Genomic DNA, 24,106 nt, shown 5'->3' on the forward strand with positions numbered 1-24,106 from the left:
TTCAAGTTTTATTCACATCCATCACTTTTGGAAAATTCTCTTGGAAACTTTGTTTTTGCTGACAATTTTTTGTGTTTTCTTGTAAATAGTTTGCATTTACATTTACGTATTTTCTCGCCTCCCATTCTGCATTTTCTTGCAAAACTTTTCACGCTCCTTTACAAAAGTAATACAACTCCCGTAAAACTTTGCATTCATTCACAAAAGCATTGAACCATAGCTTTTACTCCCACTTCATATTTACTCCCACTTCACACAAAATGTTTGCAAATGTTTCTTTTTTAAATACCTTTCTTTGCATTACCATGTCTATTTAAGGGCTCTCTGGCTACATAAGACAAACTACTCTCTTTTTCTGCTTGCAGAAGAAGAACTTTTCAAATTTATTAGCAGTTCAAAAATATTGTTTTGAAGAAAAATGCACTTTTTGAAATTTGCTCATATAAAATAAAATATCTGTATTACTTTAAATAATAAATTATATAACTGCTTAAATGCATAATACAAAATTGCACTACCACACAACAATTTAAATATCACTGGGGTACATGATTATTGTTTTGATATTTACCATTTTGTTTTTTGAATGCTAACACAGTTTTCAGGGGAGAACTTTTTAAGGAGATGGGTAATAAATAAAAAATAAAAAATAATCGGCTACTTGCAAAGCAAAATGTATGGCAAATAGTGAAATATTCTGTATCTGAAATCTTTATGTTGGGGGAAAATGTCAGGAAAATAATTCTGGTGTAGTAAATGCTAAAGCTAACCAGTCAAACTTTAGTCCTGGGGGCAGTTGTGTAAACTTAGCCACCATGTACTTTGTCTTAAGAACTAGTTTGACCAATAGCAGTTGCCAAATTATCTTACTTTTTTTTTCAATACAAATAAGACCAATACTACCTTTTCATAACTGAATTAAAAAGTTGTGACCAGTCTTGAAGAAAAAAAAAAGTCTAACTTTTTAAAACAAGTCTAAACAGTTAATGCAACTGGCCGCAGAGTCATTACTATAAAGGCCAATGCACAGCTGCTGTATTAGTGTCGCGGCCCCTTTAAGGAGCTGCTCCGTCCTGACGCCGGTGACGTGGAGCGCATGGTTTTTGTGTGAGAGCCTGTGATGATGTGCACTGGGTGAATCTCATCCGCTGTGATCTACTACAAATCTCCAGCGGGACTCAATTTCATTGACAAGGGGGCTCCATTCCAATGGCATGCCTTCAGTTTAGGCTTGAGTCATCTGATCGCGCGGGTTGTTCGGTGCGGATGTCGGATCTAGCTCAGGGCCGGTGATGGTCGCACATGAAGCCGGAGAGAGCAACAGAAGATCGGCTGTGATTTCTGCGCTCCTTCGGTAAAGACTTCCACTACTGAACCCATCAATCTGTACAGCTTGTAATGCACTACATAATCAACGTTAACCTCTTTATATTGCTTTATTTTTAAACTGTAAAGTTATTGTTAACCATTTTTTGTGTATTTGTTATATATAATGATGCAATTTATATATTTTAAAGATGGGTTTTTGGTAAACGCATTATTTATTTAACATTTTAAATATATTTCTATTGTATATTGTACGTCCATTTTTAGTAAACACATTGTATTAAAACAATTCAAGTATATAAACTTTTAATGCATTTTTCATTCTAGTTAAAAAATGTCTATTATATATTTAGTATTTTTGCATAATAATTATAGTATTTTATGCATTATATCTACTATTATGCACAAACACATGTATATGTGCTTATATATAAAATAAAAAAATCACATCTTTAAATATATATTGTAACCTTTTTAATAAACACCTTTTATTTTATATTATTTTGTGTATTGTTTGTGTAAATATTACATATATTTTACTATTATGATGATGATTATTAAAGATGTGTCATTTATAATGTATAATATAATGTAATATAATATATTATTCCCATAAATTTGTGTTTAATAGTACATTTGGTCCAAACGTAGTTGCATGCATAGTATTTGCAACAGAATATGCATATTATTTATATGGTTTTTACTGCATAACAATTAGAAGCTGCTTTGACATTTCATTGTTTAATGTAATTACAAAGAAAAGTTAGTTTTAAATGTCACATTAGTGTGAAACCACAGTCAAATGTTATGTAGTTTTGTGCTGTCATGTGTTTTGATTGGAACGAGTGTGTGTCATTGTGTATGTTATCTACTGCTGATTCCCCGTGTGTCAACTCATCAGAGCACTCAACAGACCCGCAACACAATCAGCTTCAGTGGGTTTGAATAAACCTCTTCCAGATGAGCAGCACATGATGCCAGCACCTGAACAACAAGGTAATGATGTATGTTTTGCACCACAGATCACACTTCATTAGTTCATGCATATATCTCTACCCTAACAAAACAGCACAACAGGACTGCCATGTAATTGCATTCTATACAGTAGATTATAGTATATTTGGAACTATTTTAATAAACAACAAAACTTTAACACAATATTTTATTTCAAAATCAAAATAATATTTCAGTGTGTAGTATTGTAGTTTTGTTTTAATAACATGTATTATTATTATTATGCATATTTATGTATTTACTATGCATTTTTTATTTATTAAATGTAACATGAACACATCAATCTATTTATATTCTATAAAAGTGTTTTCTTTACACTTTTTTTTTTTTTTAGGGCATATTTTTGTGGTTGACCTGTTTTATCACCAGATATTCTACTTGGTCTGAAAACACATGCAGACAGACGGTTTTGAGCTGCTCAGGTGTTTCTTAATGAACTGAATAAAGCATCAGGTTGCTGTTTTTTAAGCAGACCTGTTTTTATTTTTTAATTCATGAACTAGATTCGTTAATTAGGCCATGCATTTATTACTGCATTAGATCTAATACCTTTAAGCCTGTGATTTTATTTCAGATATGACCCGGCGCAGACATGGAGGTAATGACCCCTCTGATGGAGGAAGCAGGAGGTGAGGAGGAGGAAGATGTAGACGTAGATGAAGACTCGAAGCACCTGACACAAGGCATCAAGTGAGGGTTTCTTTTGTAGTTTATAGGCGTTTGTTTGCAAACAACAATTTCATCCGTAACAAAAAAAAAAGTGTGTATACATAACCAGCATCATGTTGTGACCTCCTCCATTTCTGACATCTCTCTGCTTGAAATAACAACATTAATGTGGACAAAACGTCTGTTTTCCCTGTTCCTCAGGTTTACTCAAACCCTGCTGCATCTCTTAAAGGGGAACATCGGCACAGGGTTGCTTGGGCTTCCTCTAGCAGTGAAGAATGCTGGGATAGTGGTATTTAACATCTCATCTTCCTCTGTGAAAACGTATGAGTGATAAACCCAGTCTAGATCAAACAGACCCTACCTTTTTTTTTTTTTTTTTTTAATCCAAAACTGACTCTGAATAGGAACACACTTCTAGATTTATGTCCAGGTTTTCAGACTGTTAGTAAAAGCAGATCATGAATCTGACTCCCAGACTCTAAAAACCTGAAAATGCTTGAGGGGAGTAATAAATGTATTTGTTGTTCCCACAAAATACAGTTACAGCTTTATTGCTCCTGTAATTAGATTGGTTTGTTTTCCCCATCGTGTCCTGATCGCCGGATACTGACTCTTAATGGCTGGACAGGTTCAGATGTGAGTTTTAAACAGGTCAGACGGGTTTACAGTCTAAACTGCTGTTGGTTTGTAAACGTGTCAGTCCACAAATGTTATTGCCGTCTTAAAGACCTCTCTGAGAGAGAACGATAAGGCTTTATTGCTCTAGAAGACACTTAAAACCTTTACATTCAGTCATTTAGCAGACACTTTTATCCAAAGTGACTTAAAATGAGGACAATAGAAGCAATCAAAACACACAAAAGAGCAATGATACACAAGTGCTCTAACAAGTCTCAGTTAACTTAACGCAGGGTTTTTTTGCAGTTATATAATAAATAAAATAAAAAAACCGATGGAATACAAAAAGACTAGAGAAGCTAGTGTTAGTTAAAAAAAACACACAAACAAAATTCTGTTTTTTCTCCAGCTCGGTCCAGTTAGTCTGGTTCTGATGTGTGTTCACTGCATGCACGTCCTGGTCAACTGCAGTCATCAGCTCAGTGAGCGGTAAGAACGCACCAATCACAGCCCACCGCCTCACTCACCACAGCCAATCACATTTCAGCTTCTGTTTTTTTTTCTGTTTGAGTCTTGACCTGATGTTTGATGATTTAGTTGTAAAGAACGGAGAAGTGTTTTTTTTGAAAAGCAGAACTAGAACTAGGCATAACTGGTGAATCAGGTTTTATGATCAGTGATTATTTTCTTCACATTAAGCCTTGGTGGTAACATGAACGACCTAGTCAGGGTTATTATAGTTAACTGAAACTGAAACTAAAATTAAAACCTTTTAAAAAAAATTACTTGAATTAAAAAAAAAAAAAACTTTATTTCAAGTAGTTTCAAAAAGCAAAATTGTCATACTAAAATAACTACAACTAGAAGTAAAATTTAAAATTGATAAAAACTGTACAGATAGATAGATAGATAGATAGACAGACAAAAGTATTCTTTAACATTTATTTTGGCTAAATTGTAATAACACTTACATGTTTTGGTCTTAATTATACTAAAACAACACTGACTATTAACATTGGAATTATTGGAAAGTATTTTAAAGTTTTAGCAAATTACGATTTTTCTTTACATGCAACATGATCTATATATTTTTTTTAAATTTCAGTTTTACTTATTTGAGTTAATATAAGTGCAAATGAGAAATATTGTCTTGGCAATTAAAGGACAAATAAGTTTATTAATAAGGTTATTCTTAATGTTTTTTTGTTTGTTTTTTTGTCATTTATTTCTTTAACTTGTTTATTTTTTTTGTCAGATGAACCCCTTTGACATAAAATGCTTAATTGAAGACCCCTTATTTTTTTTTTTCATTTTATTATTGTTTTTTGTATGGTTCTAATTCTATTTTATTGATTGAAATATTATCTTTTTGTCCACTTGTGATCCAGTCTTGCTTCAGTCCCATTCTTCTCTCTGCTTCCTGTCGTTCTTCACTTTAGCAGGATAATAGACAAAAATAACCCCCAAATGCTAAAGTGACATAAAGCAGGTGTTCATCCAAGACTCTACATTAAGCATCACACAATATCTGTTCAAATGAACATCAGTGTCTTAGATTGTTGGTAAAATGATAGTCAAATGTTTTGTTGCAGTCAGCTCAAAGATTTGAAGCGTGCATCTTGTGTATTGTGAGCGCAGCGGTTTCTAGCGTGTAGACGTTCCTGCGGTCTGGATCTCTGTCTGTGCGTGATCAAACGCCTGTCCCTGGGCTCTGACTTCAGTGTTGGAGTGAAGCTCATCAGTGCGCTGTCACACACCTGCCAAGTTATGGCAGTGAGGATATATTATGGACTAGAGAGATCAATATATCGACTAGGCCAATAATTCAGATGATATTTGGCTGTTTGGGGATTATTGCATCAGGGTTATTATAAATAACGAAAGCCTTAAACATTCACACCTGCTTTGTGTGAAAATAGTTAGTTGGTTAGTTTTGTCTGTTATCCTGTTGTGTTTTTATTACTAGATGTACAGTAGTAATAAGTCTGAGACAAGAGTGGATGAAAAGCTAATGTGTGACCCTGGACCACCAACACCAGTCTTAAGTCACTGGGGTATATTTTTGGCAATGGTCAAAAAAACATTATATGGGTCAAAATTATTGATTTTTCTTTAATGCCAAAAATAATTAGGATATTAAGTGAAGATCATGTTCCATGAAGATATTTAGTAAATTTCCTACCGTAAATATATCAGAACGTAATTTTTGATTAGTAATATGCATGGCTAAGAATTCATTTGGACAACTTTAAAGGTGATTTTCTCAATATTTAGATTTTTTTGCTCCCTCAGATTCCAGATTTTCAAATAGGCTAAATATTGTCTGATCCTAAAAACACCATACATCCATGGAAAACTTATTTGAAAAATGTACATTTAAGGCAGGTTTTGTGGTCCAGGGTCACATATTTAATCTGATACATCACCAAAGAGAGTTCTTGTCAGATTTAGCATTAGGGGTCAGTTTTGTCTCCAAACACACACAATATGATGTCATAAGTGATGAACTTTCTTGTCCTTCTTCTTTTATTTTTTTTAAGTGTTTTGACTCTTTCTTCTTTTAGAATTATACAAAAAGCTGTTTTTTTTTTGTTAGTTTTTTTTTTTTTGCGCTGCTTTGTTCTTGAAGAATATGTGCCAGTGTTTCTGTGTCTGTCTCTCCGTCCTCACAGGTTGAAGCGTTCCCCCCTCGGTTACAGCGACATGGTTGCAGTTGCCATGGAGATGAGTTCCTCTCAGTGCCTGAGGAGAGGTGCTCATTTTGGGAGGTGAGCTATCCCATCATGCAGTTCATTGGCATGACATAGCCCCCCCTCAGAGAGAGAGAGAGGGAAGGCAAGAGGGCAAATGTCTGTGCTGGAATGAATATATTGATCAGAGAGTGGAGACACAGGACGCTGCCCGCAGAGATCTGATGTCCCACACACAGAATCTTAAAAAGATGCTGCCTCGTTTTTATCTCTGTCCAAAGATAATATCATGCATACTGAAACATAAACCCCTAATGAAGATGCTACTACTAGTACTTAAAAAAATATTAATAATAATGATAATCATAATAACTATTATTATTATTATTATATTTAAATAATATTAAATTTAATTTTAAAATTAAAAAATAAATAAATAAATAACATTTTATATAGCAGAAAATACTCTCATCGTTTACTGTTTTGAATGATAATATCCGGAAATTCTGTTCTATAAGTACATTATTATACTTTACTAATACTTCATATAAAAAAGTTATAAAAAATATACAAAAAATAATAAAATTCAAACATATAAAAAAAAAAATTATTAATATTTATTATTATTTTAGCAAATAAAGCTATTTATTCTGTCGTCAATGACTCCTCCTCATGTGCTTACAAACCCATAAGATTGTTTGTTTAAAAAAAACCTGAAATCAACTCGCTTTTATTTATTTATTTATTGGCACTTTTTGGTGTTTTGGCATCGTAAAAAAAATGTAATTCATGAAAAAGACCTTGATCTTCAAATGTTCTCTTTTCTTTCTTTTTTTTTTTAATGGGTTTCAAACAGCATAGGTTTGAGTAACTTATGATGGAATTTCAGTATTACTTATTTAATCATTAAACATGTTAGCATTATTTATGTTCTATTATAGTTTATATTAATATTTTAATGTATCTATTTTTTTTAGAAACATTAAATATATTTTATTATTTGTGTATTTATATTCTTATAAAATTTTATTATTTTTATTTAATCTTTTCTTTTGTATTTTTTTATAGATCTAAGTAGTTTTGTTTTTATTTCAGGTATTTATTTCCATTTGATAATTTTTAGGTTTATTATTAATTTAAAATGTTTAATTAAATTAATATAATTAATTATTTCAACATTTCAAGTAGTTGGAAGGTACCTTTTGTAATTCAAATCTATTTAAATTTTATCTTATTTCATCTTTATTTCAATAAAGAAAACTGTGTTTAACAGGTTTAATTTTCACTCAAATCACTATCTTTTCCAGGCACTTGGTGAATTTCTTCCTGGTTTTGACCCAGCTGGGCTTCTGTAGTGTTTATTTTGTGTTCCTGGCTGAGAACATTAAACAGGTATGTGTAAGAGTAGAGCTCCGTAAGTTCATTTTCTTCTTAGATGACCTGATGTTGATTATGTGACGGAGCTGGAGCCAATGAAAATGAATAGAAAGACACATTTCAAGAATGAAGACCTGCAGCTGCCAATCACAGTTCTTCTTTGAATGTAGCAGCCAATCAGACTCTTGAAGTCACAGCCGTGTGTGTGTGTGTGTGTGTGTGTGTGTGTGTGTGTTAGGTTATGGAGGGAGCTCATCTGAACAGCTCTGTGGAGTCTGTGCTGTTATTCTCAGCTCAGAGGGGGGCGCCGTCTCCCCCCAGCTCCTTCTGTTGCTGCGGGGCTGGACCTACAGCTCTACATAGTCTTCCTCCTTCCCTTCATCATCCTTCTGACCTTCATCAGAGACCTGAGGAACATGGCCGCCCTCTCCGCCATCGCCAACCTCTGTATGGCCGTCAGTCTCGTCCTCATCTTCACATATATACTCAACGTAAGTGTGCGTGTGTGAGAGCTGTGCGATACGAGCAAATTTTATTTGTTTTTTCAGATTAAAATTGTGATTACGATTTTAAAATATTAAAATAAATATTTTATAAAACTCCAGGTCTGCTGTTATTATATAGCAATATGACTATAAAATAAAAATGACAGTAATAATAATAATAATAATAATAATAATAATAATAATAATTAATACTACTCCTATTACTAGTATTATGAATACATTTTAATATTTTTATTGTATTATTTTACTGTAAAATCAAGTATTTTACAAAATTCTGTACTAAATAATAATAATTATTATTATTACAATTATTTAAAAAAATTATAAATCAATTAATAAAATTAATATTTAACTGTAAAATTATAAATCAGGCTAATAACCAAATAAAATAATAATAATAATTATTATTACTAAACAAAACCATTACAAGTATTTTAAAATCAATAAATCAATTATTTAAGAAATGTTCAATAAAATAATAATGATGTAATAATAATAATTTAATTTTTAGTAACTTTATTACTACTACTGACTAAACAAGCAATACAAATATTTATATTTTATTTTTAATTATTGTCAAATAATCAACCATTTAACAGAAATAATATAAAAGTACTACTACTCCTACTACTAATTATTATTAAACAAAACTATTAAAATAAAAATATTACTAATGTAATTTCGCTCTAAAATAAAAAATAAATAAAAAACAAGTATTTTCAAAAATAATCAACTTTTACTTTAGAGTCCAACTGCAAAATACAATACTAATATGACAGTTAATTATTGCAGTCTCAATTTCTTCATTTTCAAATGCTTTTATTTTGGCATAACCCTCATGGATCCCTTAAAGCTGCAGTGAGCTTCAGTTGTGATGAGAAGCTGGATTGTAAGCGTTCCACAAAATTGGAAAGATGATGGACGCATGTTGCATTCACAAATGAGTGTTATAAGCAGCTCAAACCGATGCAGACATGAGTTTGTACTGAGCAGCATTTACTGTGAACCGTTGCTCTGTGATGCTGAAAACACTGTGTGTGTGTAAAAGAATCCTCATCGTTCAGCCTAGAAACACGACTGATACAAGCCTATGCATGCAGACGCTCACAAATTGCAAGAAGCCACCAATTCATATTGGAGGCAATTTTCTGTATGCATCTGATTGACAGGGCTGTGGGCGGCTGACACTGGATCTTTACATGCATTGTTCCTGTTACGTGCATGCGTGTGTGTGTGTGTGTGTCTTTCATCCTCTATGCTACAAAGAAAGACTGCAATTATAATCCTGATGTGAAACTATATCATGCCTTTACCGTCTCTGGCTGTGTGTAGGATGTGAGTGATCCCAGACGTGGAGGAAGTTTCCCTTCTTCTTTGGAACAGCTATATTTGCCTTTGAGGGAATTGGAGTGGTGAGATGATGATTCAGCTTTTGTTTATGTGATTTCGATTAGACGTTGCATATGTATGTCTTTTTTTCTTTTTTTTCGCAGTTTTTCCTTTGGTATTGAAACAATTAGGTATAATTATAATAGACTAATTTGAAGTCTTGGTGAGCATAATCGATTTTCCAAACCCAAACTCTTGAAAAATGTGCTTCTTGCTTTTTTTAATCTTTATTTATTTTTTAAACCGAGCTAGTTGCAATGCAGTATTGGATTTTTATTTTATTTACTTTATTATTATTATTATTATTTACAATGACATTAATATAAATGGCAGATGATTTAATCCATTCTATTTTTTTATATATATATTTAAATAACAACAATAATATTTCTAATATATGCATTTCTAATATATAAATAATAAACTTTCCCCATAATCAATCTTTCTATATTTTTTCCTCTGCTGCAAAAAAAGGCAGGGAAAGACAATAATGGATTTTTTCTTTCATCATTAGAATTTTTTTCCCCAAAAGCTCTTGAAAAGGTTATTAAAGTGCATTAAACTAAAGTTCTGATACCTGCAGATTCCCTGATTCATGCATTCCCTGGGAACTGAACGTATGACCTTGCTGTTGCGAGCCTCAGTCTCAGCTGTTTGAGCTACAGGACACATGATTTGTTTCTGAATTTGATCAAAGGAAGTCTTCTTGAAAGCCTGTATCATCTTGCACACTACTTTTTGGACATGTGCATGTGACGCCTTAAGCAAGGCTTCACCGGATTCTATTAAGTCTTCTGTTTTATTCTCTCTCGCTTGCTTTGTGTAGGTTCTTTCATTTGGAGAATCAAATGAGGGAACCGAAGTGATTCCCTCAAGCCCTCAACATCGGCATGGGCGTCATCATCGTCCTTTACGTGACCCTGGCGACGCTGGGATACCTCCGCTTCAGAGACCACATCAAAGGAAGCATCACGCTTTTACCTGGTAAATATGCCACATGTGCACTTAAAAAGTCTGTCGGTCATTAGAGAGGTGATGGGAATTTCTCTGGAAGTTCAAAAGAAATGCGTTTATTCACATTTGAATTATAAATGCATTTATGGTCGATTTACTTTAATGCATCCTTGCTGAATGAAAGTATAATAAAGTAATGTAAATCAGTTGATGCACATTGAACTTTAGTGCTCATGTGGGAAATTGGGTTCAATTCCAGCCTGCATCATGTTCCAACACGACTCTCTCCAAAAGCTGAAAACTAAAAATGTAAAAAGTCCCATCCATCACATCTGAGTGTTAAATCAGTTGAGTTTAGTTATCGCAGCACTCTGCTATAGTGGAGAACTAATATTAAACTCCTGGCTCTTTGAAGCTTCCTCTGCATTCACTGTCAGAAACATCTCGAGTGATTGATTGCAGCTCACAGATCAAATTAGGGAGAAATCAAAACCAGTTGCTTTCAAGTTCAGCTTTAACTAAAGCCTGCCGTTTCCAACTCACTTTCATGGAGACTTTTATCTCATTCGCATCCGTCAGCTGAGGACAATCTGCCACCAGAGCTGATATCTGATTCAACATCTGGTGTGTTGACAGATCCTGCGGTGACGGCAGTGTGACATGCATCTGAAACAGTTTTTTTATTATTATTATTATTATGCATGTAGATTTTTAATGACATCGTACTGTGAGACTGCAGTATTTTATATTTAAAAATGAATTTGGAAAACTGTAGGACTGGTCAAGAAGTCCAAAATGTGTTGAAACAGGAATAAAAACAATGGAACAAAATGCTTTTTTGAATCAATTCATTGAAAAGAATCCGCTCATAAGAGTCATTTGTTCATGAATCAGACTTTACTGATCATGCTGTAAGCTCGTTGTATTTAATATTATTTTTCATCTTGCATTAATAAACATTTATTGTGTATTTCTTTAAATCTTTATGCCATTTTACATATATTATTTCATTTGAATTAATGAAAGTTTGAAGTCTGAGTTTGAGCTCAGTTAAAAAAATATATACTTGTATTTTGTAAGCATGCATTTAATTGATCAGTCAAGTAAAGACAATAAAGACTTTTGTAATGTAAAAAAAAAGTCAAATAAATGTAGTTCTTATAAACTTTGTATTCATCAAAAGAATCAGTTTCCACAAAAATATGAGACAGAAAAACTGTTTTAAACATTGATAATAATCAGAAATGTTTCTTGAGCAGCAAATCATCAAATTAGAATGATTTCTGAAGATCATGTGACACTGAAGACTGGAGTACAGCTTTGATCTCAGAAATAAAACTACATTTTAATAATATATTCAAATAGAAAGTTATTTAAAATTAATAATGATTTATGATATTAGTTTTCATTCATTTTTTTATCAAATATATTCAACCTTAGTGAGCATAAGAGACTTCTTGATAAACAATAAAACATTTTATTCACTCCTAACTTTTGAACATCAATGTCATTATTTTATTACTTGCTATCATTAAGTTACAAAATATTTTTTTTATGGAGTTGTAAACTAGCTCTTATTTTTCCCATCTCTAGTGTTGAAATCAGCATAGTGCGAGTTAATGATTTTTCAACAAACTCTGTGCGTTGAGTTTCCTTTGAAGTCGTGTTGAAATCCTGCATTGCATCATTGACGTTTTTCAACCCTTAATTGCACATTCTGGGCTTTCTGACTGGATCTGTTCCCCGCTTCTCTGCAGCATTCATGTGTGTGTGTGTGTGTGTTGCAGGTCTAATCAGTTGGTGAAGGTCTTGTACTCGTTTGGTGTGTTTGTGAGTTTTGCGGTGCAGTTTTTCGTGCCGGCGGAGATTCTGGTTCTGCCCGTGTGCGAGTTTGTCAGGAAGAGATGGAGACGGGCGGCTGATCTCAGCCTGTGAGCGCTGCTCGTCTGCCTCACCTGTGAGTGAACGCACACACACACACACACACACACACACACACACACACACACACACACACACACACACATGCACATGCTCTCATCCAAAACACTCTGAACCGCCTCGATAAACAGCATTTTAAAGCATCATAGTCATGTCTTTTAAACTGAAAGCAATCCCAGAATGCATTGTCTTAATATCAGTGAAAACAAAAACTGGTGAATCAAAAGAAGTGGAAAGTTGTATTGCAAGCATGCTGGTATTTTATTCAATAAATTCCATTTAATAATCGATTTGCACCATTAGTTTAGTATGTAGGTGGTTCATCTTGGTATGCTCCTTCTTCATCGTCCTCTTTGTTTTCTTGCTGTTTTCTCTGCACTTCTTCCACCCACCCATCCATCCAGACGTTCTGTTCCTTTCTTCCCTCATTTTCTCCCTATTCCTATCTTCTCCTCATCCTAATCCTGCCTCCAGTATTCATTGGTGATGAGAGGAGAGATAGTGGAGGTTTGTTCTCCTCCCAAAATGACGGATGGATGCTGTGAACCATTGTAAACCTGAAGGCTCTTGGATTAGTTTGATATATGTTTTTTATCTTTGGAAAAATTGAGTCGGCCACTGAAGCGTGAACCACCCAGAGACCTAAATTATGAAAATAAATATTTGTTTAACACCGTCAGTCATGCAGGTACGAGTGAACGAGCGTTTGCTATGAAGAAAGAGAATGAGGAAGAGAGAATGTTGCAGGAATGGTGTGCACACACCGGAGAGTGAATGAAAAAGTGAGAGTGTTTTTGTTTTAAAAATGGAGCGAGACTATGAGACACAAACTGTTAAAACAGGATCTACCTATCAGCGCTATTTTAATGTTACTTCTTTACAATTATAGTATTTATTAATATTTTCAATTTTTATATTTTTAATATATTTTCATTATTTATCCATCCATCCATCCAAGTAATCATTCTAGCTATTCATTGTTCTGTCTGTTGATCTGTTTATTATTCCATTCAATGATCATCCCTTCATCCATTCATCTGGCATTCCTTCATTTTCATTTCATCCATCTGTTCATCATTCATTGTTATCTATACATCCATCTACCATTCATTCTATCAGTCTGTCCATCCATCCATCCATTGTTCATTCATTATCCATCCACCGTTCAGTCCATCTATTCTCCATTCCATTCTCTCCATCTGTTCACATCTCTTCATCCGTTGTTCACTCTGTCAGTTTATCATTCATCATTTGTTCCATCCATCTATCCATTGTTCATTTATTGATCCATCTATTCATCAGTCATTCACTCCTTCATCCATCCATCCATTATTTATTCTGCCAGTTCATTCATTCATCCATCATCCATCTATCCAGCCATTGTTTATTTAATCAATCATCCATTTTTCATTTTGTCCATCCATGTCCATCCAATGTTCATTCCTTTTTTCCATCCATCCACTCATTCATTCTATCCATCCATCCATCCATCCATCCATTGTTTATACCTTCGTTCATTAATACATCCATCAATCCATCCACTCGTCCATCCTTTATTCCCTCATCCATCCTTTGTTCATTACTTCATCCATCCATCCATCCACTCTGCCCATCCTTTATTCCTTCATCATCCTTTGTTCATTACTTCATCCATCCATCCATTCTGTCCATCCTTTATTCCTTCATCCATCCTTTGTTCATTACTTCATCCATCCATCCATCCACTCATCCATTCTGTCCATCCTTTATTCCTTCATCCATCCTTTGTTCATTCCTTCATCCATCCATCCATCCATCCACTCATTCCTTCATCCATCCTTTGTTCATTCCTTCATCCATCCATCCACTCATTCATCTTTTATTCCTTTATCCATCTATTCATCCATCGTACATTCCTTCATCCATCCACTCATCCATTATGTCCATCTTTTATTCCTTCATCCATCCATTCTGTCCAACCATCTTTCATTGTTTGAGCGATGCAATCTATCTAACTTTCCTACGGTTCAAACTATTCTTTGAGCTCACTATCAGTCTAACAGTCTATCGTTTCAGTCATTGTAGCTATTTTATCATTCAATCCATTGTTCTAGCTTTAGTTTGAGACATCATATCAGCTATTAGTCTATTATTAAAGCTATTGTTTTAGCTGTTATTAATAGTAACTATCATTCTTCTTCTTGTTCTAACCACCTATTGTTCCATGTATTGTTTTTGCTATTTATCATTGTCGCTATTTTTTTTTTTTAGCAAACTATCTTTCTAGCAATCTACCATTCCAGCAATTGATGTTGTAGCGATCTATCATTCTATGTAGATACAATCGTTCTTGCTTCCTTTCCTCCCCAGTGGCCCTGCTCTCTATTCATTTGTTGGTCTTTTGTTCTCTCCATCTCTCTGGTCTCCTTGAACATATCACTTTCTCCACTTATAAGATTTCTTTCATGATTTTCTTTCTCTCTTTTGTCCTGAGCTCACGGTCACTGGCTTCTCCGTCTCTCTCTTCAAAGTTTCAAGTTGCAGCATGGCGACATGAATGAAACATGGACACCATTATTAAAAGAAAAGAGCTTGGTAGGGTTAGAAACATATTCATGTTCATTCATCGCTAAACCGCAGAATGATTCATTTCTGAGTAAAACGATAGTTGGTGGGAAATAGTGTTGAGTGGAACTCGATTTAATACCATGGAGTGATTGGTTTATTGGCCAAGATATTATTGGTTAATATCATTGTCTCTGCCCACACAGTAGAAAAGTCATTACAGAGGCAGAGAAAGTCATTACATTCTGATGAAAGATTATGAAAAACATTCACAATAAAATCTGCTGGTGAGTTGTGTACAATAAGACCAGGGAAATTTATTATTATTTATAATGAAGGAAAATATCAGGGTTCCCCAATTCTGAAAACACAGAAATTGTTTAAATTAGAAATTGAAACAAAAGTCAAATATATTATTAAAAGGCTGGGAAAAGTCATGAGAATAAATCCAATTTAGAATTTCTTCATGCTTCATGAGAAAATTGCTCTTTTTTTCAAGGCAGTCTATAAAATCTTATTCAGCACAAATGCCTGAAAAAGTAATGGCTTTCAGCTGACATTAATTATACTTAATTTTAAATTCAAATTATATAAAATCAAAATATTACGATATATATATATATATATATATATGTGTATATAATATTTCAATTATATATGGAATTATTATTATTATTTTTTTTATCTTCAAAAAATTTCATAGGTCAAAAGGTGTGTGTTTCTTTAAATATATTTTTTAGAGAGATGATTCTAATAATTATATATAATATTTGAATACAGAGTTTAAAATTGTAAAATAAAGTAAAATAAATAAATACAAAAACTACTAATTTAATTATTTAACATTTATCTTTAAATATTACATGCATCATGTAGGTCTGCTGGAGCATTATATGTTGTATGCAGCTCTTCTGAGGAAGTTCTAGAAGAGGCCCGTGGAAGTGCTGTTGATCGGTGGTAATGAGCTCTGAAGGTTGCAGGTCTGTGGCCCGTGGTCCGTGTTAGTAGATAAAAAGATGAAGTTCTCATTCTGTCACTCGTTTTTGCTGTCTTTTATCTCTCTCTGTGTTCTTTCTGCCTGATGTGCTTCCTCCCTTTCCCTGGCCCAAGGCCGTCACCCCTCTGAGTGCTGTGATAGATTGGTGGGCGTGTTGCGTGTATGGGTATACGTGTGTGTGTGTGCTGTTTTATATAGTGTGTTTGTGGCCGTGTATGTCTTTTATGGTGTGTGTGAGAGCTGGGGCAGAGTTGAGGGACTCATTCAGTGTCTTCTCATTTATCTCCGTCTTCCTGAGGCTCTGTGAATTATTACCTGCCTGCCTACGGAGACAGGCCCATCATGGAGCTCTCCGCTGAGGCCTGTTGCAGAGCTCCGTGATAGGGCTTATCATGCTCCTGCATGCTAAGGCCCTTTGTTTTGAGACATTCTTCAAGAAGCTCTGGCTTTGAGGTGTTTGTTTAGGAAGTTCAGTGGTTAAGGCTCAGCGGTAACCCAAAGATTGCCGATTCAATCAGTTCAATGAGCAAGCTATGAATTATGTGGTTTTCATTGTTGTTATTATAGTCTTTGTATTAATATTTTGAATTTGGTTTTATTTTTGCATTTTCCTTAGCAATTCTTTTGTGCATTTTTTTTATTGATTTATTTACTATTTTTAATATTATTATTGTTATTATTATTATTATTATTATTATCTTGTTTGTAACAACAATGAGTTTTACATAGTAATTAACTCAAATGATATATAGGGAATTTGAATAATTAATCAAGAATTTGATTAATATATATCTCAGATGACAGTTACATTTAATTTTATTGATTATGAAAAATAGCTCAATTGCCAATACCAATACTAATCACAGGGCACTGTAATTTACTCATTAATATGTCAATATTACATTCTTCATATCAATTATTGTGATATCTCTTACTGTAAATTATTGCAGATCAAACCGTGGTATGTCCAGCACACCACTATAGACCTATCAATTTTCAATAAAGTTATCACGCCTTATAATTCAAGGAAAAGTATTCTCTGGCCATGAAAATATTATCCTATCCTTATGATAAATTTAGTTTCTAAATTTAGAGCTTGTAGCTAAAGATCAGACACATCTCAGTGACTCGTAATGTGAGTGGGGTGGAGTCCAAAGCCAATCATTTTATATATGAGTTTTTAATAATTAAAATAGTAATACATCAAACTACAAATCACACAGAGTAAATATGCGTACGACAATACAAACAGTAAGCTTTATACAATACATAACGAATCCAAATAAAAGAGAGAGAAAGAGAGAGAGAGAGAGAGAAAATAGAATGGAATCACATAAGGAGCTCAGGTATGAAAATCATAGTCAGTAACTTTTAGAAGCCAACAACAAATCAGATCATAACAACACTTTAAAGCAGCATTTAAATCTCCATAGAGAAAGTGATACTTGCAAAAGGTGTCCCATGTGAGTGTGGCGTGAGATCGGCGTCGAGCTTGTGAGCTTTGCGCGTTGAAACAGCCATGTGCCATGAAACGGAGGCCATGTGACGCGCGTGCACGCTGCGCTTGGCGTGAGCGTGGAGCACGTGGTCCTTTGTTCTGTCCTCGCGCGGTATTTGAAAGGTTCAACAAACATTGTTCCAGAATTCGTCTTCCTTGCGTGGGAGAGGCGAATAGTTTAATAAACTTAGTAAAGAAAAGAAAACAAAACAACGAAAATGAAAGTTTCCAAATGAGCCATGAAAATGGCTTTCCTCTCCTCAGTCCGTGTGCTGAGGGGGGGAGGAGAACTAAGCGCGGCCCGAGGCCGCGCGGAGCGACGTGTCCGAGAACGGAGAACGGGAAGAAGAGCAAGAAGAGCGACGAAGAACCAAGAGAGAGGCGGACCTTGTTCGGTCGACTCTTATAGCTTGAGATGTTCACGCCTCTTTTCGCGTGAACCACCCAATGAACATCCGCGATCTGAAGCGGCGGGAAAGTTCCTTTGTCTCTGTCGAGACAACCCCCTGATGATTTAGGGCCTGTCCGATTTCATCAGGAATATTAAAGCAAGTTCATTATTCCAGATTAAATACATTTTTCATTACTTTGCTCTAGATAAATGGGTCTGTCAAAGCATGACGATTAGAACAAGACTAGACATAATATATATATGACCAAAGATCTAATTTTTAGATCGAATTACACATTTAAAGATTTGTTTAACACATGATAACACTGCAGATATTCCCAATTTATATGGGAAACCTCTAATGTACCGCAAAAACAATACTATACACATTAAGACTACATTTGAGTACATTCTATCATTCTTTTGTAAGGATTAGGTTTCCTGTCCTGTGAGCTCGTAAAATTTTACGAGCTACCAAGGAGTGTGGGGGTTGCAGAACATTTGTTTTTGAGAAAGTATAAGATTGAAATCAAGCATTTCCACTTATAAGTCAGCACTTTAACCATTTACCCAGGATTAACCATTTTATGCAATACACAAACATATAAAATACATATTTAATAAAGGACTTACAAAAGTAAGGAACAAAAAGAAAGGTTTCTTTTTGCGTGTGTGTGTGTGTGTTAAGGAATTTGGTTTCAGGTATCCTTTGAGGCTCGCATGGGTATCGTAAAGTAATATAAGTCCAGCCAGGCTGGCATTTAGTACCAACAGTCTGAATTTATAAAACAGAATTTAACCCATGAATCGCTGACCTGCATATCTGTTACATCTCCCCCTTTACGTCAGATGAAGTCCCTGTGTGGACATCATCGGACGGCAATCATCCGGATGGGCAGATGAATCGTGATGGTCATGCAGCAGGTGGGTCATGATGACAGGTGGTTCCTGAAGCTGAGGATTCAGCTTGGTGAGGTTCGGTATTGTCTTTGACTTTGCGTCCCTTTTCCGGGGATTCCATCGGAGACCTCCAGCCACAGTTGTCGTGAGTTTGGCTGTAGAGGTTTGCATCTCGTTGAGTATCCTGTATAGGATGAAGGTCACGCCAAGAGTAAGGGCGGGACCAATGACGGTGGAGATGCACCGTGCAGTGTCGGCAGCAGTCCAGGCTAGGACCGCAGATGACTGGTTCAGAATGGGCTGTCGAGACATTGCTTGGAGGGCTGTATCGACAGGAGTAATGTCAATGTGTTGGGTGGTACCTTTCAGTACTTGGTCCAGCAGGTTGGCACGGGTGGCGGTGTCATGCTGGTCGTAGGTCAGCATAGCTGAGCGCACAGGAGTGTTGACGAGCCATCTGTTACCCACAATCTCTGCTTGCGTTTCTGTGACTTGTGTACGAGGCTTGGCTTCGGCAGGGCAGCGCGTATCGCTGACCCAGGGTTGCAGCTCGCAGATTCCTTCAGAGTTGTGTCTGAGGAAGGGTTTGCTAAGGCAGAGATAATGAATGTCTTTGGTTAAAGTACACATGTGCATGTTTGGGGCCAGGTACAGCTGTGTGTTGCTGTCGTGGTAGGCCACCACATTTGGAATGTGTGTTTTGGTGTGGGTGTTGCTCTTCCACATCCTGACACTGACAATGTCTTTAGGTCTGTAGACTTGGTTTGACTCGCTGATGAGTTGGTTCAGGAGCACGTTCACTTCTCTCTGTTTGGGGTTTACGTGCCGTAGGAAGGCGCTATTCAGAGAGTTGGCCAGGTGCATTCGTAGCAGGTCAGCTGGCCTGGTGATGGTGTAAGACAACACAGTTAACACGAGGCTTAAGGGTATCATGTATGGTGGGGTTTTACTCGTGGTTAGGCTGTCATTGGAGGAGCTAACCTCCCACAGCATGTCTGTTGTTAACGCTGTAAGCAGCTGAGTCTGGGTAAAGTTCTTCTGGAAGACAGTAAACAGTGGTTTCAAGGAGTTTACAGTCTGGTTCGCTGCATTGACACTGGACATAACAATGTTAAACATTCTGGCGGCAGCAGCGGCTCTAAGCAAAGCTCCCGGGAACTGTTTGGAGCGGTGGTGGTGTCCACCTAACTCCATTTGTGTAACCGTCACTTTCTCATGTTGGCTGAACAGGTGTTTGACATCGGCCTCAGTGTGAGTGAGGGAGTCCTCTCTCCATCGGAACCTTGTACAGCTGTATTCGGTTACAGTGCTGGGGTAGTGTGCCCTGTCATCGGTAGTCAGGAGTCTCAGCGGTTTTCTCGGTGGCAGCTGTCCTCTCTTTGGCTGACAGCACGGCATGGCAAACCACAGCAGCATCCTGGTACAGATAATAGGGAGAGAGAGAGAGAAAGGGGAGAAAGAAACAAACAAGGCCTGTCTTTGGTTGGACAGGACAGTCTCTTTGCTTCGTGGGCGGCGACTGGGTTTAGCTCGCCCTCGCCCATGTTTTGCCACATCTTGCTGCTGGCATGACGCTTGCCTCAGTGTTGTGTCAGTGGCTCTGGTGCTGCGTGGTGCAGCACATGCTGCGTCATGGAAATATATTGGCAGTATCCCCCTTTTGCTCCGTGGCATTACACGCCCTGGCATTGTGATGTCAGACGGTGCACAACCCACAATATTGTTCTGTGCACGCAGCATGGTTTGTGTATCATGCAGTGGTCTGGGGCTTTGGTTGTCAGTGACTGTAGAGTGGTTGTCAGGGTGGATGGAGGGGTCTGAGAGGTGGTAAAGTCATTATCAAGGTTTCAGAAGCCCGCATGTCCGCTATGTTGGTCTGTGTAGACAACGGAGCCTGCGTAAGCGATTCTGAGGTAGGCAGTTTAGCTAGTAAAGTTCTTGTGCTGTGTGTAATCACTTCAACCTTGAATGTGGGTGGGTGGGTTGGGAGTGACCACAGAATGTTGTTTAGTGTGCCAGTTTTGGCAAGGGTGTCAGTGTGATCTTTAAAGTCCTCGTCTAGACTTGGTAACTTTGAGTGTCCTTTTTCCTTCTTCCAGTACACGATCACATTGTGTGTTTTTGTGATGTTATCACATTGCTGGAACAGGTGTTGGTGTTTGACATGCTTGTTTGCAAGTGTGAGTCCGAGTTCCACACATTCAGGTGAGGATTGGAAGAAACCCAGCGTGTGGTGTAAGGTTTGACCACCTTGCAGGTTGAGCCGAACAGCGACCCTTTGGTGTAAGCTGGTACCACCGTACCCTGTTTGTTGACTAAGGTACAGAGGCTTGAACTTGGGCCTGTTGTTAGGGCGTTGTACTCATGGCTGGCTGCTGGGGTTCCCGTGACCTCTGTGACCTGACCGTCTGGCTCTGTGGGAGTTCCCGTGACCTCTGCGACCTGACAGTCTGGCTCTAGCAACCTGTGTGGCTGGAGAGAAAGAGGTTCTCGCACTTGAGCAAAGTCTTTTAGCTGTTTGAAGTTCAGAAAAGGGTCAAAGTGTTCTAGCAGGTCTTTGTCGATGAGCAATGTATGAGTGTTCATTGGTGGGACATACATGGGATGTATTAGACTCATCGGAACGAATGTCAGGTGAATGGAAACAACCTGTTCAAACTGGATGTCATCCTGTCTGTACACCTGTACATTCAGTTCATAAGTTTGAGGTGTAAGAGTTCGATCTTGTCTCTTAGCTTCAAATTGGAGTCTTTTGAAAAGGTAAGATGAGATCACCGTCAGGTTTAATCCTGTGTCGATCAGGTCTTCCCTGTTGACTCCTTTTTGACCCACCCCCTTTTTGACAGGGCTGCCCAGGAATGTTGGCATTAGGGCAGGTGGGACGATCGGTGGGTGATGAGGACCGGTCTTGTGTAGCTCGCTGCAAAGGCAGGTAGTCAAAACAGCATTTTCTGGTACCTTGTGTTTGTGGTACCTGGTGTGAGGACCTGTGCTGTCTCGTTCAGTTAGCTGTAGCTGTTGACTGTGGAGCTCGGGCAGTGTTCTGGGTGCTTGGCTCATCTTCCTTGCGAGTATTCATGTGAAGAAGATCTTTCAGCACCCTCAGGATCTCTGCTGTCTCAGACGTGGCTGCACTGTGTTGCCCTCTGCTGGCTTGGAATGGTATTGACTCTCTGTAAAGATGTCTGTGACTGTGGTGTTGTAGAGCGCCATCTAGGGTTAACTCCAAGCAGTGCTCAGAGACAGAGACGTTGGGGTTTTTCACAGTCTTTTCACAAATAGTCTTTTGCTTGGTGCAAGCTTTGTGGGCTAAGTTCCGTAACTCTTGTGTAGTTCTGTTACGGGGACACGCTGGGACTCTGAGATGAAAACTCCAACTGGCATGTAGGTTTGGGAGGAACAGAGTTTTTAAGTTGAAATCCTGTTCCATACCTGGTTCGTTGCATGCTCCGAAGTAGGTGTTTCGTAGCTGACTACAGAAAGTCTGTGGGTTTTCAAAATCGGCCCTGTTTGAGGTCCATAGCAATAAGGAGCCCATGATCTGAGTTTGGATCAGAGAATTCAAGAATCAAAGTCTGTAGCAGTTGCTGGTAGTACGCTTTGACAGTCTCTGGTTGACGATCCAGAAAGCAATGCACATCACGGCTGGCCGTGATTTTTAACAGGTACAATGTGTTCACATCTGTCACGTTGGCGACAGTTTGCAAATGAAAGTCAATGGCTTGTAAAGAAGCATGAACATCATGTCCTCCTGCAGGATCTGGAATGAATGTAGAGATGCTTCTGGCTAGCTTGTGAAGTTCTCTGTGAGCAGTGCAGGGTTTGGTGACATGCGTTCTCTGGAAGGGTTCTCTTCCCTCCGTTATTGACAGATGTTCTTGTAAGCTGGCTGGTGATTTCCTTAGAAGGGAGACTACACCCCTTTTCCAGCTCTGGGTTCTTGGCTGAAAGGGTTGGAGTGGCGGCCCGGGAGAAATTTTGTGGTGTGCGTTTCTCCGATCCAGCCACTCTGTAATCTGTGAAATTGTCTCAGTTCTGGGTGAACAGTGTAAAGTTCATCTTGGAGCTTGTCTCTCTGCAGAGTAAGCTTGTTGAATTTAGCTTGGGCCGCTTGCAAGTGTGTTTTGCAGGCCCAGGTTTTATAGTCTTTTTCTTTTTTTTTTTTAGTTCAGTCTCTGCTCTGTTTTTAGTAGAGCGTCGCCTTGCTGGAGTTTTTTGTTGAGTTCTTTTCTGGCTTCTCTCTCCAGATGTTCTCTTTGATCTGTGTCGAGGCGAAGATCTTGCAGGGCATTGTGAAGTCTTTCAACTCCTTTCTGTAGCCTCTGGATCTGTGTCGTCCTCTTTCTCGCGCTGGTTCTGGGTCTCGAGGAGAAGCTGATCAAGATGACTCTGGGTTGGGGCCTTGTCCTTCCAGGCCTCCTCCGCGATGTTGCTCCCGTTCACTGAGCGGTGCCTGGGCGACGAGGAATGGGAACTAGGCTTCCGAAGATCCTGGCGAGTTCTCTGTAGTAGTCGCTTTGGTTTGGATCACGTGCCATCAGTTCATCTAGCTCGGTGTCTAGTTGCTCTGGGTGCTGCAGGTTAATGGCATCCTTGGGCAGGAAGGGGGTCGTCACTGCTTTCAACCCATGTCGAGAGGTGGCCCCCGTGGACTGCTGGACTGGATGCCTGGAACATCCTGATTCTCTGTCGGCGAGAGAAGCACAGCACACACACACACAAAAAGACCAATGCAAGTTCGTTCTACGTTTAACGAGCTATATTCATACGGCTGTGCCGTTTATGAGAATTTTGGGGCTGACTGATGCAAACAGTCAGACAGTTAAGTAGCCAATTAACTTGGGTCAACGAAGGACCTGAAATGGAGATTTGACAGGCAGTAGCCTAGCGGGTCGTGTGATGACACCGGCTGCTGGTTGTCGCTCTAGCTATTTAACTTCGTTGGTGGCTCCCAGGTTACTGTCTCTATGTGAAATGAAAGAAACAAATCACAACAGAACAGAGGGTAGAAAAGATCAAAGTGAAACAACACTTGAAATGAGATACAAACAATAGAAACACAGTGTGTTAGTGAGAATGAGGAGGCCTAAGCCTACTGCTAGGTTTTTAAGATAGGGCCAACAGGTGAGTGGGGCTATCTGGGTAGGAAACCTAGAAATATGGTGTGGCTTAAAGAAGCAAAAGGGTCAAACACTTAAAATATATCCGGGGGGAATATCTAAATATTCTGTGGCTTATAATAAGTGGATGGGGTTTCTAAATCACTTGGGTTCACCTGGGTGAATTGAA

At 37.5% G+C, this 24,106-nt stretch overlaps 1 pseudogene; it reads left to right on the top strand.

The window, feature by feature from the left end:
• The first annotated feature begins 858 nt into the window (after positions 1 to 858).
• On the top strand, positions 859 to 12,498 carry LOC113075614 (proton-coupled amino acid transporter 4-like; annotated as a pseudogene).
• The last annotated feature ends 11,608 nt before the right edge of the window (positions 12,499 to 24,106 follow it).

This window comes from Carassius auratus, unplaced genomic scaffold (assembly GCF_003368295.1).
Source record: "Carassius auratus strain Wakin unplaced genomic scaffold, ASM336829v1 scaf_tig00017285, whole genome shotgun sequence".
Lineage (NCBI taxonomy): Eukaryota > Metazoa > Chordata > Actinopteri > Cypriniformes > Cyprinidae > Carassius > Carassius auratus.